The 19,479-nt window shown below is 32.9% G+C and overlaps 1 long non-coding RNA gene across 1 annotated transcript; it reads left to right on the top strand.

The window, feature by feature from the left end:
- Window positions 1-4,501: 4,501 nt before the first annotated feature.
- On the top strand, window positions 4,502-5,133 carry LOC149577457 (uncharacterized). Its single transcript, XR_016352814.1, has 2 exons — window positions 4,502-4,756; window positions 4,889-5,133. It is a non-coding gene; the product is annotated as an uncharacterized LOC149577457 (long non-coding RNA).
- The last annotated feature ends 14,346 nt before the right edge of the window (window positions 5,134-19,479 follow it).

Genomic DNA, 19,479 nt, shown 5'->3' with positions numbered 1-19,479 from the left:
GATAGCAATATCACAATTTGACTTGTTGTGGAAATTATCTCCTACTTATCAATTGATGAGCTTAAGGGGCTTTCTAATGAATGGTTCATAAGGCACAACACTTGCTAAAGGTTTTGCAATTGGGGTTGCAAGCTTTGGGTTTAACCATGGAGGAAACTTTGTAGTTAAGCGCGCTCAAGCTGGAGTAGTATTGGGATGGGTGACCTCTTGGGAAGTCTTGGTGCTTCACCCCTATGAGCATCACCTAGATCCAGTGAGTGCTAAGTGTTCCATTTATTCTCATGAGAGATGGGTTCATGTTGAATCACTACTCATGAAATATAGGTCAATTAGTTTGACTCAAAAATCACACAGTTAAATCCTGATAGTAGGGTAAAAGCACAAACCTATGTCACCTTTTGTGATATCTTGTACCGTTTTGGCCAGAACACTTTCAGCCGTAATAGTTTCGACCGTAACGGATCTGACCGTACACACGTGGTGGTTTCACGCGCCTACGTGGCGCATACCGTTTCAGCCGAAACATGTTCGGCCGAAAGGGTTCCGATCGAAACCCCAAGCCGGGATAAAACCCGCCGCAAACTTCTAGCGGCTATCATTGTTACTGTTGCAGTTCCTGAATGTTTGGAGAGCGGGTTATGGGTTTCAGCCGTAACTGGTTGGTGGTTTTTTCCTCCCTATTTTTTAATAGTTTTTAAACGTATTTTTTGATTAATAGATGTTAATCATACTTAAAATAGTTGTTTTTTACGTATTTTGTGAGTGAAATGCTTTAAATTGTTTATTTTTTAATATGTTTAAATTATTTAAATTATTTTAGATTATTTTAGAATGGTATTTAAATTAATTTGTTAGCAAAAATGTAGTTAAACATGAGATAAAAACGTAGAAAAATATTAGGAAAAACATTAGGGTAAAATATAGAAAAATATTAGTTAAAAGTGTAGAAAAACATTAGGTTAAAACATTAGGAAAAACATTAGGTTAAAATATAGAAAAACATTAGGTTAAAATTTAGAAAAACATTAGGAAAAACATTAGGTTAAAATATAGAAAAATATTAGGTTATGAGGTAAACATGTAAAAAAATATTAGTAAAAAATGTAGCAAACTTTTAGGGAACATTATTCAGTTTCTAACATAACCTGATGGATCTAGAGGTGAAACAATAATATCTTATGGTGAAATTAATTTTGACATTAAATACACCTTCTAACATAACCTTATATTAACTACAATCATAACCCATACCACATTCTAACCATAACATAGGCCCTCTACTAATCGAATGAACCACACTTAGATATTGATGATGTTCATTTAAACAACTAATTATTGTTAGGTAATAATGATTCTTACATTACCAAATGACACATAACGACCTCATGATACATTTCTAGGTATTTTTATCCATATATATGTTAAGGGGACCTAGGGACTCCTACTAGGTCATTACGTCTATTATAGGTTGTAATAGGTATTCATATGTTTACTAGCACATAATAGGTATTGTCAGGTAATAATGAGTCTTACATTACCAAACAACACATTACTTGATCACTTATGTCAACTGCGTTTTTCAATACATTATCCATACATGTGTGTCTTAAGGGGACATAGGAGTCGTAATAGTTCATACTATTTTTTATAGGTTCTAATAAATCTTAATATGTATTATTAGGATATAATAGGTCTTATTAGGTAATGATGATTCTTACATTACCATATGACACATAATGACCTCATCATACATTTTAAGGTATTTTTATCCATATATATGTTAAGGGGACCTAGGGACTCCTACTAGGTCATTACGTCTATTATAGGTTGTAATAGGTATTCATATGTTTACGAGCACATAATAGGTATTGTCAGGTAATAATGAGTCTTGCATTACCAAACAACACATTACTTGATCACTTATGTCAACTGCGTTTTTCAATACGTTATCCATACATGTGTGTCTTAAGGGGACATAGGAGTCATAATAGGTCATACTATTTTTTATAGGTTCTAATAAATCTTAATATGTATTATTAGGATATAATAGGTCTTATTAGGTAATGATGATTCTTACATTACCATATGACACATAACGACCTCATCATACATTTTTAGGTATTTTTATCCATATATATGTTAAGGGGACCTAGGGACTCCTACTAGGTCATTACGTTTGTTATAGGTTGTAATAGGTATTCATATGTTTACTAGCACATAATAGGTATTGTCAAGTAATACTGAGTCTTACATTACCAAACAACACATTACTTGATCACTTATGTCAACTGCGTTTTTCAATACGTTATCCATACATGTGTGTCTTATGGGGACATAGGAGTCGTAATAGGTCATACTATTTTTTATAGGTTCTAATAAATCTTAGTATGTATTATTAGGATATAATAGGTCTTATTAGGTAATGATGATTCTTACATTACCAAATGACACATAATGACCTCATGATACATTTTTAGGTATTTTTATCCATATATATGTTAAGGGGACCTAGTGACTCCTACTAGGTCATTACGTCTATTATAGGTTGTAATAGGTATTCATATGTTTAAACTAGCACATAATAGACTGACCTTACTATCAACCTTAATAAAACTATATCCCATTTACTTTATTAACATTATTAACTCTAATTCAAACTAGTAAATTAAGTCATGAGTTCTAAATTGTAAATTAACATTTGCTAACTAAACTCATTTACTTATCTAGTAAAATTTTTTTCTATCCAGGCTATGTCCTAACTCTCATCTACACTCCCCATAATCATCAAAGCATTTACATCAAAATTTAGATTTTAGTCAAGAATTATATTTTTATTGCATGTATGTACATGTGTGCACTTAGTTATCATTTAATCAAGAAATTTTATTTTATTTTTATTGCATATACATGTACATGTACGAATATTTATTTTTCACATTTGCATGAGCATGTTACAATGTACATTAGATATGGTCTCTAAGATAATTTGTTTTAAAATACATATGTATGTTACATGATTGTTCATTTAGCACCATACATTTAATGTTGTGTATTTATATGTACATGTGTTTCAAATTAAATTTAACTTTTAATTATTTTAATTTAAATAGACTTGTATGTTTATATTTGTATATATATGCATGTACAGATCTCTAGATATTTATCACTCAGATTGTAGCTTCACATTCATATTCTCATATTTATTTTCATATATACATTATGGCATCCGGTTCTAGTGATCGTGCTCCTGCATCCTCAGGGGATGCCAGTGTTTGTGGTGGGGGTCAGAGTGCTGAGTCTGGTATAGCACGTAGATCGACCTCCACCCATGATAGACAACAGTTATTTAGAGATACAGTGGCGAGATTATCTCATGCTATTTAGGTTTTGGATAGCTCACTTTCCTCTTCTACCACCCTCCCTAATAGGGAGAAGGTCATAGCGATGCAAGAGGAGTTATTGCGTATGATTTAGACAGTTGAATCATACAACCCTTTTGATGATATGAGCATTGAGACATTTTATTCTTCTTTATCTCACAGTGTAACTGGCACTATGAAGTACACACAGATTGATACTGAGGTTTCCACTGGCATGGTGAAAACCATGTTTCCATCTTATGCAGATCGTCGCAGAGTCAGAGGCTACTCTGCAATGAAGTGTACTGATCCACTCGTCACACCATTGATGTATCCTCGTTGGTTGGCTACTCATCATAGATGGCCACAGAAGGATGAGTTCCCCCTATATTTCTTCAAACAATTGTTTCTAGAATTTCATTTACACTATGATGTTGACTATACAGATTATCCAGGGCAAGTTGGGCAGGGTCAGGGGAGACTTTCTGATAGATTTAGACCTGCAGACACTCCTGCGCCCGTTAAAATATGGGCAATGGTGGGTCCAAACCTTTTGGTTATGCCGAGAGGTCCACAGATGGCTACTGCAGGTGAGAGTGTTCCTGATGACACAATTAGGACACAGATTTTTTTGAGCATCGCCACCATCGCCACACAGTTACACAAGATTTCTTCTGATCGATGTAGTCAATATATGCTACGGTCTTGAGGTACCGCTCCCACAACTGCATCATCTAGCACACTTGTTGATGATGATTATGGAGTTGCAGACATACCTTCTCCTGTAGACATTTCTGCAGTCTTAGAGGTGGATGCATTGCATCGTTTGGCATCATATTTAGCATCATATTTAACATCTAATCTTTTAGATGCATATCGAGCATTATCTACACTCTCAAGGATTCCACTTCGTGACATAAGCTCTCAGATTAGACATATTTTGTCACGTACAGCAGTCCTAGAGGATTCACAGAGGCAGGAGGACATTCCTGCACCTTCTACTACTCCTACTACTACACAGGCCCAGGCTACAGCACCAGCCCCAGCTACTCAAGACCCTACAACACCCCCCCCTACTTAGGATCTCAGTGGCACCATACAGCCTAGTCTATTTACTTCCATGCTTTCAGATCAGGGCCGCACTATTGACTTGGATGCTGATACTATTTTTTCATTACATGATTCAAATATCAGTCAGATTGCTAGAGCATTACATAATGCTACGGTAAATATCTCTATATGTTTAGATTTATTTTTATTATAGTAAATAATATGTCTATATGTTTAAATTAATGTATATGTGTGTGTTTGTGTATGTGTTATAGGGTTTGAGTGATAGTATGTTACGTTTTGCTGATCTGCAGACATCGACAGATCCTACACGTCGTGAGTCCCAGGTATGTTACAATTTATATATATATATATATATATATATATATATATATATATTTGATTTATATACATGTAGATATTGATATAATTTATCTGTACACATAATTAAATGGCTCACTTGTTATCATTTGACACAGGGTTCAGATGTAGCTGATAGACCCTTTTGGGGACAAGGCCCAGGATCAGGAGGGGGGATGTAGCTGATTAGATCATATGTGGCCTTTTATTTTATTACACACATGTTATGTCTAGATACATATTTATATGGACATTTTGATGTTTTATATGTTATTTCCATATGCATACATTTTATATCCAGACACTTTGATGTCTTATATGTTATTTTCAGATACATGGTTTATATGGACACTTTGATGTTTTATATGTTATTTCTAGATACGTGTTTATATCATGGACACTAAATGATGTTTTATATGTTATTTCGAGATACATGCTTATATGAAGATTTTGATGTTTTATATATGTTATTTCTAGACATTTGATCTACATGATCTATTTTTATACATTTAATATGAGTACATTATATTCTCCAGATATATGCACATGTATGTTATTGATATTTTAATGTAGATGTCTATTTTATTGATCTTTTGATGTCTTCATCTTTTATGTAACTTATGTATGTGTTATGCACATGTTTCTATATGTTATTCATATTTTCAATATTCAAGTTTACATGTATATGTATAGTTATTCATCTTAATGCCTTAATCTAAGTGTAATTAACTATATAATTTTAATGGTCGATGTACATAACAATATAACATATATTTAATGACATGTCTTAATTAACTGTATAATTAACTATATTTAGTCTAATTATATTTAATGTAGATCATGTATTAACTATATTTAATGACATGCCTTAATTAACTATAATTAACTATATTAAATCTAATTATATTTAATGTCTTAATAATTAAGTCTATTTAATGACATGCCTTAATTAACTATAATTAACTATATTTAACCTAATTAACTATAACTAACTATATTTAATCCTATTAACTATATTTAATCTAATTATATTTAATGTCTTACTAATTAACTCTATTTAATGACTTAATTAACTCTATTTAATGACATGCCTTAATTAACTATAATTAACTATATTTAACCTAATTAACTATAACTAACTATATTTAATCTAATTAACTATATTTAATCTAATTATATTTAATGTCTTAATAATTAACTCTATTTAATGACTTAATTAACTCTATTTAATGACATGCCTTAATTAACTATATTTAACCTTTAAATTAATTATATTTAATCTAATTATATTTAATGTCTTAATAATTAACTCTATTAAATGACTTAATTAACTATATTTAATGACATACATTCTTAATTAACTATAATTAACAACATTTAATTAATAAAATATAATGTACATGTAATTATATGTAACATAGTTCATATAACATATACATGTAATCTTAACATAACGATTATATACAAACATAAAGAATGTATCATATAAGAACATATAAAGATTATATATACATACAAATACTAAAAAGGTTGTCTTAAGGGGAGGTCCTAAGAGACCTAGTCTTAAATGAGATATCCATGTCGAATTTAAATAAAAATAACAATACATGTCTAATTTTTCATATGCAAGATAAATGATCCAATATACAAAAATTTATATAAAACAAATATCCTATCAATATTAAATATGAAAGTATAAGAGCTATACATGCATAACTCAACTAGAGCTCCACAATAAGTACATAGGTAAACTAGAGCTCCACAAACAATGTATTGTTAGGATCCTCTCTACTTTTTATTATCTCTAGAAGTTTTTCATGTTCTTCAATAGGCAATTTCCACTTTTGATTTCCACGACGTCCTTTTCTTTGTACTGCTTCAAATTGTAATTTGGTTGCTATAACATGGTTACTATAGTGTAAAACCTTTTCTCCATGCTTGTATTCAATAAATTCAATACCACTACCAATTACCCTTGTTTGTTGATAATATGTTCCTTCAATAACAACTGATCCAATTGGATATGACTGTTCATCAGCATCTATAGTTCCTTCTAGCAACTTGTGTTTTGCTTTTGTGCATCTTAAAAGATAATAGTCCACATTTTCTACATTATCTGGTAAGGCTTGAACTGCAAAAATATCTCCTGCATGTATATAAAAAGAGAAATATAAATTAATTTTAAAACAAATATACATGTATATTAATTTATATATATGTATATATGCACACAAACCTGCCACAACTAAATCAGAAATGCGCTCATAATCAGCTGAATATACAGGATCATGAATGTCAATGTCAATGTCAACATCTTCAAAAGGAGGCTTTCTAACTATCTCCTTCAAATCCCAATGTGAAACATATCCATTCTCAATATTTTCACATGCACTCACTACATTGTCCTTAATGCAGTCATCACAAAAACATGTTTTCTCTCTTACTTTAAGTACTGGAGGTTTATGGTTTCCTGTAGTCATCACTTGATGTAAACTTCTAATTCCAGGAATCGTTTGACAATTGAAAGGATTAGATCAATCTATATCTGTTACAAATACAAAAACTAATTGTCATATTTCAAAATAAATATTTAATTAAAAACTCAACTTGATTTGAAAAAGACATTAAAAATAAATTTATAACTTAGTTCACCTTTCACCTCCCAAAAGTAACGCTTATTGTATTCAGTATCTCGAGTAGTAAAATGAACTTTGCACCATTCAACAATTTGATTTGCGCTCTCTATCCTATTCCCTGTATGTACATAAAATATGCATGTATATAAAATTTAAAATATATGCTATTAGAGTATTAAACATGTACATTTAAAAAATGCATATATTTACCTGCAAGTTCATGTTGTCGAAGCACACGTTTTATACATGCTCCCCTTTTCCGTGTCCACTTTCAAAGAAATTCCATAAAAACTTAACATTGGTTCTAGCATGTTGCATTGCTAACCAATTAAATGCTTTTGTAGATTTGAATTGTCCTATGAACGTGAAACATGAAAAGTATCCACAATTATCCAAGTACATTTATTAAATAGAAATAGACATGTCCAAATAAATACAATTTAAAATAAAGTTAAATAAATGTATAACTATTTTGTGTATACTAACCTGCACATCCATCAGACCAAATCTAGTGCTTTGAAACATTTATTCCACGATTTCTGAGATCTTCAGAGAACATTGCAAAACAATGAGCCACATAACTCTTGTCATGAACTTTATCATCACTAATATAGAAATGAACCTCTTTGATGATGATGCATTCATTTTCATCCAATCTTTCTATCTGATCCACCTCAAATTGTGCATGTCTATAGGTCACTTGCACAAATATTGCAACTTGTTCAGAATCATAATATTGGCTTTGGAGCTCTGTATGAGGTGCAAATGTATAATTCTCAGAAAAATCTGCAATTGAAAGTATACAACCAGGTGGAAAACAATTTTTGGAATCACGAAACTGTTTAGCTTGCCATCGTGCACCATGACAATGTTGGATATGTGGATATATCAATGGACGAAACTTGGCCATGAACTCATCATAATGCAATTCACTCTCCTTCAATACAATTTTTTTGGATTCATCCCCTCTATTATTTTGGTATGTCTCATATTCATATCTCATCTATGAAACTGGTGTGGATTCATTAATATTATCAACTTGCATAATTTGAGAAAATTTGTGTAAATCTGCACAAACTTCACACTGATTTTTGATGCATTGCACTTTGAATTCATCTGAATCTTCTAATTTATCACATAATATGGACCTCACAAATTGTGTTGTACTGCTAGGGATGACCAAATTAGGATCAAGTATTGCCATAACTTTTTTAAATGATTGCAAGTGTAGACCAAATTCAACATGATTTCTACAACAACAAGTTTCTTGCATCTTATTTATGCGTACAAAGGAAGGACGTAAACTCTCAAACATTCTCTGACATATTTTGACATTTGAAAATTCTTGTTTGAATGCTTCAAAAAGTTCACTTTGAGTTATATCTATGAAATGTTTTGGGTGTTCAATTTTGGCCCCTGTTTCTTGATCTTTAATTTGTATAGTATCACGCCTGTTGGAAGAAACACGAGAATGTGTGGTCCAAAATTCAATAACTTGTCTTTTTACTTCTTCAGAAATCATGTCTTTTTGAGGAACTCTAGAAATATTCACCCAGTTATTCTCAATGTTATCATCTAGCATATTTCTCCTCTTGATGTATCTCTGGACAGTTCTTCTAGATATATGTAGTACATCAGAAATTGCACGTACCTATTTTCTATGTGTCAATTTTCTACTAGATATAGTAGTCATCAATGCTCTACGTGCATTACTCAAATCACCTCCTTGAGTTGTGTTGTCAATTTTGTTATAAGCATTTTGCAAATTTTCAACTATTGTTTTATTAATATTATGAGCATGGCTTTTCCTGTTATCAACACCCAACAACTCTAAGACAGGTCTCATATCTCTTCTCCTAAATAACTTGACAAATAATTGTGCTTGTCCAAATATACTTTTATCCTTGAAATATTCATCCCACATGTTCTGAAAATGCTTTTTGATAGTGTTATCATTTATCATATCTTTAGATGGAATTTGGTTAAAAAGTAGTTCTTCATCCAAATCCATCAAATTTTTTATGCTTTCTAATTTGTCTCTATCAATAGAACTGCCAATTTCTTCCTCTTCATTACTTTCATTTTCTTTATGAATCTCATCATCTTCAAGAATTTCAGTAGGTTGGTTTTGAGCATGTTTTTTATGGCCTTTCATTTTGTCATCTCTTTTTCTATCATATTTCCTTGATCTTTTCCTTTTACTACCCATTGAATAATTCAACCTATAGAAAAAAAAATAAAAAATTTAGATTTCACTAAATATCAGCTAATGGTTCAATATATAATACATAAAAATAAAAATAATTAGAAGAGAAAAAAAGCACCTTCAAAATATTCGATCCTTTGCAATATTGATTAAATCCACAAAATAGTTGTTGAAAATTGCTTCAAAATTAATTGTTTTTTGCAAGTCTTCTTCCAATTTTCGCTGTCCCTATATATTTAATTATTTAAAAAAGATAAAACAATATTTTTTTATATCAAAAAGTCACACTAACCGCTAGCAGTTTCTCAAGCTGACTAGGGGTTTCGGCCGGAACTGTTCCGGCTGAAACAGTTACGGTCGAAACAGTTTCGGCCGTAACTATCTATGTGGCAGCCAAACAAGCAAAAATCAGAACTTCTATAAAAATCTCACTTTGAATGCCAATTTGACCTACTAAATTGAAGTATTTTTTAAAACTAAAAATATACTTTTGTAGTTCTCGGAGTCACGATTATGATTGTATAATTTTTTTAAAGTTTTGATTATGAACAATATGTTATAATTTAAAAATATTACAATTAGGTATCTTAAGATTCAGGAAGATGTCTATTCAAAAATAAGAAAAAAATAGTAAATCATGTTAATTTTTTAAAAAAATTTTTATGGTGCACTAGAGGAGAGAGTCTTCTTCAAGAATATGTAATTTGTAAAAAAAAATATGTAGATTTGATGGAAAAAGTTTGACTGGAGAAAAAAATTGTCTATTTCTGATAACTTTGACTTTGACCAGTTATAACTTCAAAAATATTAGCCGAATTTCAATTTTTCTTTTTCGGTGCACCAGGTATACATGTTAACTCTAACATATTCCAAAATCAAACCAAAATATGAACATTTGCATATATTTGTTTGACGGGAAAAAAATTCTATATTTTTAGTATTTTAAAAAAATTAAAAAATACACTTTAAAAATTCAAAAATAAATAAAATTTTCACTCAATTTAAAAAAAAAAAATTATAGACATAAACTTCATCCAATTTTACAATTTCATTAGTTTACATCATCTTCAAATTCTAAGCACAAATGCCACTTTTATTTCGTTAAAGTTGAAGACTTTAAATTCTGATATCACTTCTCCTTTATAAAAGGTGACACAGGTTTATGCTTTTACCCAACAATATCACAAAGGGAAATACTTGTTAGTTTTCCTTTAGACTATTTTTATGGTGAATGCTTGTAGCTGCTATTGCATCTTTTGTATTAGCCCACGCTTTTGTTCTTCACGAAGATAAAAGGTTGCCAAAGGCTATCCCTTCTTAGATTTAATAATGGGTTGATTTGAGGTTACTTTAGCATTCACGTAACCATAAGCAGAGCATTTATTTATTAGAGTGCTTGTAGTCCATTAATAAAGACCTAGTTTGATCTATGCGGGCTATTATTTGAAATTGTGATTAATCTAAATGACAATATCACAAATGTTACAAGTTACTTCTTGGTCAAACAAAGTTTTTGCTAGTGGCATTCACTGATTCCTCTTCCCATGTCCATTGGTGTAGAAGAGGGTGAGGAATAGGACCCACGGTTTAGTGCGCAATGTATCAACATTCCTTCTCTATCTTTGATGTGTAATAGATAGGTGTTAGGTGGACATTGTATAGGAGCCAAGCATTATTATCTTCATGATGCCTTTTTTGAGCCAATTATTATTATCCTTTTGATTCTTGGAAGGGCCATTGGGTATTATTAATTTGATGCTCATATGAGCCAATCATCCTTATTGTTTTTGATGCCTACATGAGCTGGTTATATGAGATGTTTGATTTCTCATTATGTATATGATGGATGTTGGATCTAGTCATTTTTTTAATCTAGGATGTGTATGAACAGACCTCTCTTAATGTGACCTATGCTTGAGAAAATCACTCTATGTGATCTATGCTCTTACCCCTTTGCATATGTTTATGCTTCTACAATAATGATTGGCAATGATGGATATGGAGTGTACACTTGATTAAAATGCTTATCGTGATATACGTAGGGACTAAGTTAATAGATTCCTCAAATTAAGAGTCATGCTGTTAGAATGATTAAAATATCTCATCAAGAGGAAAGAATGAACTTGCTATAACATTTGCCCAAAAACTGTGAAGCCTTTGATTTCTAGCAAGAAAATACACTGTGATGCAGATAGTAAGGGATCAAGCAGAAAAAATTGTAAACGTATCTTCCTTCAATGGACTTATACCTTTCACAAAACTTTAAACTCATCTTCACAGCGACATCCTACCTTGTTGGTTACACAAGGCAACATAAGGAAATAACCAACCATTACTTGGAAACATTAATCTCAAAATGTTTTATGCACAAAGGGACCTAAAACACTCAACAACAACATTGAACATTCACACAAAATTAATTTGTATGGCACTTCCTTCAATATGCTAATTTAGGCCTATTTGGCCTATCCAAGAGGTTTTTAAGCAATAAATTTTAGGGTATTGGGTTTCGGCACAAAAAGAAAATTGTTCAAGATACTATTTTGGGAATTATACAAGCAATCTGAAAAAGAATGAGGTTTAATTTGGAAGGCACAAATCAAATTATGACTTATTTGCACTTGCGAGGCTTAAAAGTGAGCAAAAAATGATTTATTTTGGGCATAACTTGTCACATGTCATAAATAGAAACTAAGAGCATTACAGGACATTGTATGTGATATTTTATAATAATATATAGCTTGGGTAGGGTTTCTTTGGAATAAGTGGCTTTATGATTGATTTGTATTGTTGTTGAAAGGCCTAATTTGGGCATATACAAAGAAAGTGCCTTAAAATGTCTTAATCCAATCAAACCAAGGGCACACACATTTAGAATTCATCACCAAGATAGGTATTCAAGGGGTTTTTAGTGCCTAAATATCTCAAATTTACACAATATTACTAATTTTCATTCATAGTCATAAAAAATCAGCATGTTACATAGCCTGGGTATCATCATTTTGATGCTCATATGAGTCAATCATTCTTACCATTTTTGATGCTTGTATGAGGATCGTCTCATTGCTGGCATGAGAAAATCTTTTTGTATTATGAATAAGAAACAAGATGATCAATGATAGATGATCTTGAAGACCACCAAGAGGTCGATATATATACAAGGTTGCTCACATACTGGCGATGCAAGTTGACAAAGCTTAAACTAGAAAAGAGTGACCCAATGTTAGTGTCTCATGATAATGTGCAATAAGATTTTTCCAAATATTTTCATTCCTTTTCAATGTGAGTTCAATGGACCACAAAAATCAAATTAACCTCAAGCAAGAGATAGCTAATAGGACTTGATAGAAGAGGACATGATAACGATGAATGTTTGGGCTATCGAAAATGTTTGCTAACATTCATCTCATTCCTTGAGGTGATGTTGCCAATGACTACCATTTATATTATACAATGAAATTTATCAGTTTTCCTTCAGGTTGTTCTCATGGTGGATACTTATAGCCACTATTGCATATTTTGTATTAGCCCACATTTATGTTGTTTATGATGAAAATATTGCTAAAGGCTTTTCATGTTTGATCAATGTGAAGTGTTATTTGAAATTATGAATAATTTAAGTGCCAATGTCATGAAGGTCATCAGAAGAATTAAATGTCAGAAGTTAATTCTTCTTGGTTGGGCAGACTTGTCACTAGTGGCATTAATTGCCTCCTATACCTATGTCCATCGGTGTGGAAGAGAAGAGAAGGAATGGGACCCACGGTGTAGTGCACAATGCACCGACAATCATTCTCTAGTTCTGATGTGTTATGGACATGTTAGGTTGACATTATAAATGAGCCAAGCATTATTATCTTCATGATGCCTTTTTGAGCCAATTACTATTATCTTTTTGAGCCAAAGGAATCTTTAAAAATGGGCAACAATGGGGAACATTTATGTATACATCCTTGGTAGGATGCTATGAGGAGAACTAAGCATGACTTTGGTTCATTTGGAAATGAGTACGTAGGTGCTTTGGGGCCAAAGTATGCTCTTGTATCCTCAAGTACATAAGGAATGGTCTAGTGGACGAAACAACTAAAAAGAAAGTACATCAAAAGGACTCAAACAAACCAAACCAAGGTCATGGACACTTAAATTCATTACCAAACCACACATTCAAGGGGTTTTTAGGGCCTAAACCTCGCAAATTTACACAACATTGCTGATTTACATGACCAAACCTTCTCTTATGTCCTTCCTCTATCATTACATGTAGTTATGATGTCCATATAGTTTTTGAGAAGTACGTACCAAACCTAAAGTGAGGGAAAAACATATAAAATCAAGGAATTGACAAGTAATTCTTATTCATATTCTACCCAAATTGATGTCCAACCTATGGTCTCTATGCTTAGAGACTTTAAATATCTTATTACATCATTTCTAGTTGATTCCAACCAAATTTTGAATGATTGGATGTTGGAAGTTACAAGTTGCACATCTTGCATAAAAAACTTACAAAAGTCGTCATTGCAACTTTTGCAATTATGGCAATTTTTTGCATTTTCTAACAACTTGAGTACAATTTTTTTTTACCCCTAATACATCTCCACATAGTTTATATTAGGCCAAATACAACATTTCCACTCCCTTGGAACACAAGTGGAGTAATCTGACCAATGTTGACCCAATCATGATATAGGTCTGGATGACACAATTAGCATAACTTACAGGATGACTTGAAAATATTTAACAATGGTTCTTAGACATTATGACAATTTGGAACAATACAAAATTCAAATAAAAAGACATTAAGTTGACTTCATGTGATCAAGGTGGTTATTGCACCACATCGACATGGTGATCCCAAATGTATCCTTAAGACCTTGGCTTGCTTCTAGGGATGAATGGTGCTTGCAAATGATTGAAAACCCCAAGTATGATCAAGAGGAAAATAATGGCAAAACACAGTACATGCTCAGATCGAAATATCTATGAATCTTAAGATAAACAAGTTTTGTAATATTGAGGCCAATAATTCACCTTGGAGTACCAATACCAATTTGTGTGATTGAAAACCCCAAGTATGATCAAGAGGAAAATAATGGAAAAACACAGTACATGCTTGGATTGAAATATCTATGAATCTTAAGATAAACAAGTTTTGTAATATTGAGGCCAATAATTCACCTTGGAGTACCAATACCAATTTGTAATGCCCCGCCTGGATCACCAGGCGAGGCATTACACAATTTGTGTTGGGAAGTGCTAAAGGATCAAGGCTATTTGGATTGAGGGGAGCTTTTCCTATAGACTAGTCTTGTTATTGTAATTTAGTGTGTTGATGCTAAATTCTGATTTCCTTTGAGCTTCATAAAAATTAGTAACCTAGCTTTTCCATATTTTTGTGGCTCTGTTACTGATGAAAAATTATATCTTTTGTGTTGATTGAAATAATGTGGCATGTATCAAAGTATGATGTTGCCCACAACCTCATGCACTAAGGGATATATGTTTTAGTTGGGGAATATGTATCACTTAGCTTCACTACTATAGATAGCTAGCGAAATATGTATAATTGCAATAGAACACAACTCCCAACACAATCAAATATATATGGCTAAAGTATGTAACTGCAAACTAAAACCAAGGTATATACGGCTAAATGGAAACAAAAACTTTGTAGAGATGCCAATAGGTAACAATGAGAGTCACTCATATCTCTTGTTGGAAATAATCAAGACTAAGAAGGTTACTGAGAGGGGAGGGGTGAATCAGTGACTTTAAACTTTAAATCAATTATGCATAATAACATATTCACCATTTATCCATCTAGCCTACTGTATGCATGAAGAGATAAACATTCATAACTCATGAACACACTAATTTGGTGACCTAGAAACCTTCCAATTAGAAAGTAAAACTAGGGTGGGGATGATACCCACAAAACTTCAATACTGCAGTATAAAGTTGTCCGATTAAGGCTTACAATGATCGCTTCTGATGATCTGCCCTGTTAGGAGCAGGTAGGACTACTAGATCCACCTTGTTAGAAGATTTACAAACATACACTGAAGTATGCACTCTGTTAGGAGATTTACAAAAGACTGTTAAGTCTACCCTTTTAAAAGATTTACAAATTGATTCACCTGTTAGGATGAAGTAGTGGATCTAGTTACAACTGATTGCTGATAAGATCCTTTAGGCTCTGATCACCTGATGTGATAGATATAACTTTTTTGTGTCTATGTTGACCTTGCTGTATTCCTCTGTTCTGCTGCTAATTTTCTTTCTTTCTTCTCAAAATATTGCAATATAACACCAACAACGACATACAACATTGCTTCTCTTCAAATGATATATACCATTCCAATATTTACACTGGCAAGGTCGTCCAAACACAAGTGAACAAATCATTACTGAGTCGACTAGATAGTAGAAAACTCGAGTTCCTCAAACTGACTTGGTGACCTTCCGATACTCGGCATCCACTACAATACACTGCATCGTCATGCACTCGGTAAGAGTAGAGGCACGGTCCATACTAATCACTCTAAGTAGCTTGGAACTCGGTAACCATTGGTGACTGAGTGAATATTATGTCACTTAGTGAAAACTGAATCCATTGATAACCTTCTTCACTTGGTAAACACTGATTCTTTCATTTACCTTGTTTACTCGATAAACACTAAGTCCTTCGTTTACCTTGATCACTCGGTAAACACTAAGTCCTTCATTTACCTTGATCACTCGGTAAACACTAAGTCCTTTGTTTACCTTGATCACTTGGTAAACACTAAGTCCTTTATTTACCTTGATCACTCGATAAACACTAAGAACTTGGCAAACATTGCTGAACTACCCATATGCTCGATTTCCAAAGGAATGCTCGGTATAAACTTGTAGATTGAGTGATGAGCTTGGTAAGCATCTAGAATCGAATAAGTGTTTGCACTAATGAAAAATATACCTTAATTCCAACAATCTCCCCCTTTGGCATTAGTGACAAAAACACTTATGAGTCAAAACTTATATACAACATCTGACATACAGACGTCGTATTATGTTGAATATACATGGCTTCCTTACATATAACTCCCCCATACAATATACACAAGGTATTTACATGAGTTATATGACTTTTATTCACAGTATCTCTTTGTACCTTTTGTACATTTATCTCACCAATATTTCAATATATCTTCCTGAGTATTTCTTTCTCCCCCTTTTTGATAATAATGCCAAAGAATAAAATAATGTATTTACATAGAGACACCAAAATGTGAGATGAATTCAGAATGTACCTTGAGAATGAGTTGCAGAGTCTTATCCCAATTCTCTTGTAAGATTTTGCATGTGGATAGAGCTACTTGAACTTCTGCAGAAAGTTCAATTACATGATCTGCCATAGAGAAATTGTTGTCATGGATCAATATTTTGGAGTATGCAATATGTTTTTGCATTGTGTCCATGATAGGAAGAATCATGTTCTGGATATCTAGCAGTGTAGACCAAATCCTTCCTTCTTCTCTGAGCAACTCTGCCTACTTCTCTGACAAAAATTTGATCCTTAGGTGATGAGATGAGCTTGAACTGGGGTCAAGCTTTAGGTTTTGTGCACTTGCCTTCAGATCCTCATCTATCTTATTCAGTTTCTCTCTTATCTCCTTAGTATACTTGGTAACATCACAAAGCTTAGCAAAAAGAGATGTTACATTATTAAAAGAATTTTCAATGTTGGCCAAAACTGTGGTTAATTCAACCTGTTTTATTGCTATATGCTAAGCAATGTGCTCAAACACTTTATTATCAAACTTCTTTTCTGCCTTCTCCATCAACTTTTCTTGACCAGAGGTGTCCTCATTGAATTTATTTACAACTTCTTCTAACTGAATCAAAATGTGTTGAGTAGAATCTACTTCAACACCTATAGCTTCTGTAATTATATTTTGGGCATTCTTAATTATTCTATATTCCTTATCCCTTTCAGACCTTAGCTACTTCTACGTAGCCTTCATCTCAATTAGTTGACTAGCATACCTCATTTCTTCAATGGTTCCATTTTCATAGTCAATCTTTGGAATTGCTATCTCTATGTCTAAGTCAATATTTTCAGGAATTTCTTTTCCAGTGATCATAAGTCTTAATGGTTGCTTTTGTTTGACTTTTGTGATGATTGGTTTGACCTTAGGAATAGACACAATAGTAGAGATGGAAGGACTAGCAGTGAAAACTAGGATGCTTGAGGACTGAGTGCCAATAGGAGTATATACCAGATCAAAAACTGGAGTACTTGCCAAAAATGGTGATACACTCGGTAATGCAATATCTGAACTAACTGGGTCTGAAGTAGATGCAAATAATGCTGACAAAATTCTAGAACAAATTGGAATTGACAAAATTGTGGAACTTACTGCTATACCGACTGATAATGATGGAGCTGAAGAGGCTAGCTTAGTAGCTGAAGAAGAGGGATGCAGCTCGGTAGTTGAAGTGGTAGACACTTCCATTGATGATACCTAGAGCTGAGATGTGGCAGGTGTAGATGATAAATCTTATGTAGATGTTATCAAACCTACTGAGGCTGACTCCAACCTTGATGATGTCACAGTTTTAGGTGGAGAGTGAGGAAGGGATGCAATAACTACTACTGCCATTTTCACCGGATCATCTTCCTCCTTATCTTCCTCTTCAGCTTCTTCCTCCTTGTCTTCTTCCTCTTTATCTTCCATCAGTGCATGGAGCTCTCCTGGTGAGACTGTGATGGATGGAGTGCTGTCAAACTCATCATCATTGCTGCTGTCATCATCTTTGATTTCCACTGGGTCTTCACTAGGCTTATGTAGATGATATATGTTTTTCCACATGTTTGTAACATCATTTACAACATGCTCAATGTCTTTGATCAAAATCAAATAGGTGTGGAATCTGATCATCATTTTACCTTCATGGTTTTTCATTTCAATTTTTACTTTTGCTCCAGTGAGACTTGGTTGAAGGTTCTTCAGGGATTGCTCATAAATATCTTTTACCATTTAGGTGGCTGACTCCCATCTCGGTTGTAATCTCTCCAGTAGTTCTTTTGAGATTTGAGGGGCAATCTGGTCTGGGGAGTATTTCCATTTACCCATCTTACTGAGTACCAGTTCCTCAATCTGCATTTTCTCAGCATCTGTTCTAGTTTCAAATTTCAATGCCTTGAAATTTGTGATGCCAGCTCCTTCTTCCAATAGTTTGAGCCTTTCCTCAAATGTGGGTGCAGGCCTGACTAGTATAGGTTCCTGCTTACCTTTTCTGGTTCTTCTGGTAAATACTACAATAGGCTTCTTTTTAGGTTTGGTAATGATTACCCTACCTTTCTTCTTTGGCTGTTCTTCTGCAGATTCTTCTTCTCCTTCTCCTCCTCCTCCTTCTTCTTCTTCACCTTCTTCATCTTCACCTTTTCCCTCGGTAAGCATAAGAGGGCCAGTATCAGTTTTTAACTTAGCAATTTTCCTCTTACCTTTGTTAATTTCCTGAGGCAGCTTGATTTCAAGTTCAATTCTTTCTTTTGCCTCATCATAGGTACCGAATGCTGGAACATTAGGAATAGCTGGTTCATTCACCAGTGCTTCAATAATATCTCTTGCTTCATCAATATTCAGTTCATAAGGAAATGGTTTTACCCATGCCACACGAGGTATGACTGCCTATATATACACTTTGTCATAGTCAACCATGAAACATACATCTTCTTTATAGTCTTCAACAAGCTTAGGGGGAATTCTAAACCTGTTGTTCATTCTCTCTTTGAAATCTTCAAAATAATTATCCATTACTTTATCAAAATTTATACCCATTTTTGCAATAAACTCATTTATCTGATACAAAACTGGAATAT

This window comes from Cupressus sempervirens, chromosome 1 (assembly GCF_028749045.1).
Source record: "Cupressus sempervirens isolate cs-2001-9-10 chromosome 1, ASM2874904v1, whole genome shotgun sequence".
Taxonomy (NCBI): domain Eukaryota; kingdom Viridiplantae; phylum Streptophyta; class Pinopsida; order Cupressales; family Cupressaceae; genus Cupressus; species Cupressus sempervirens.
The sequence above is the reverse complement of the archived record's forward strand: the minus strand, read 5'-3'. Positions and strand labels throughout refer to the sequence as shown.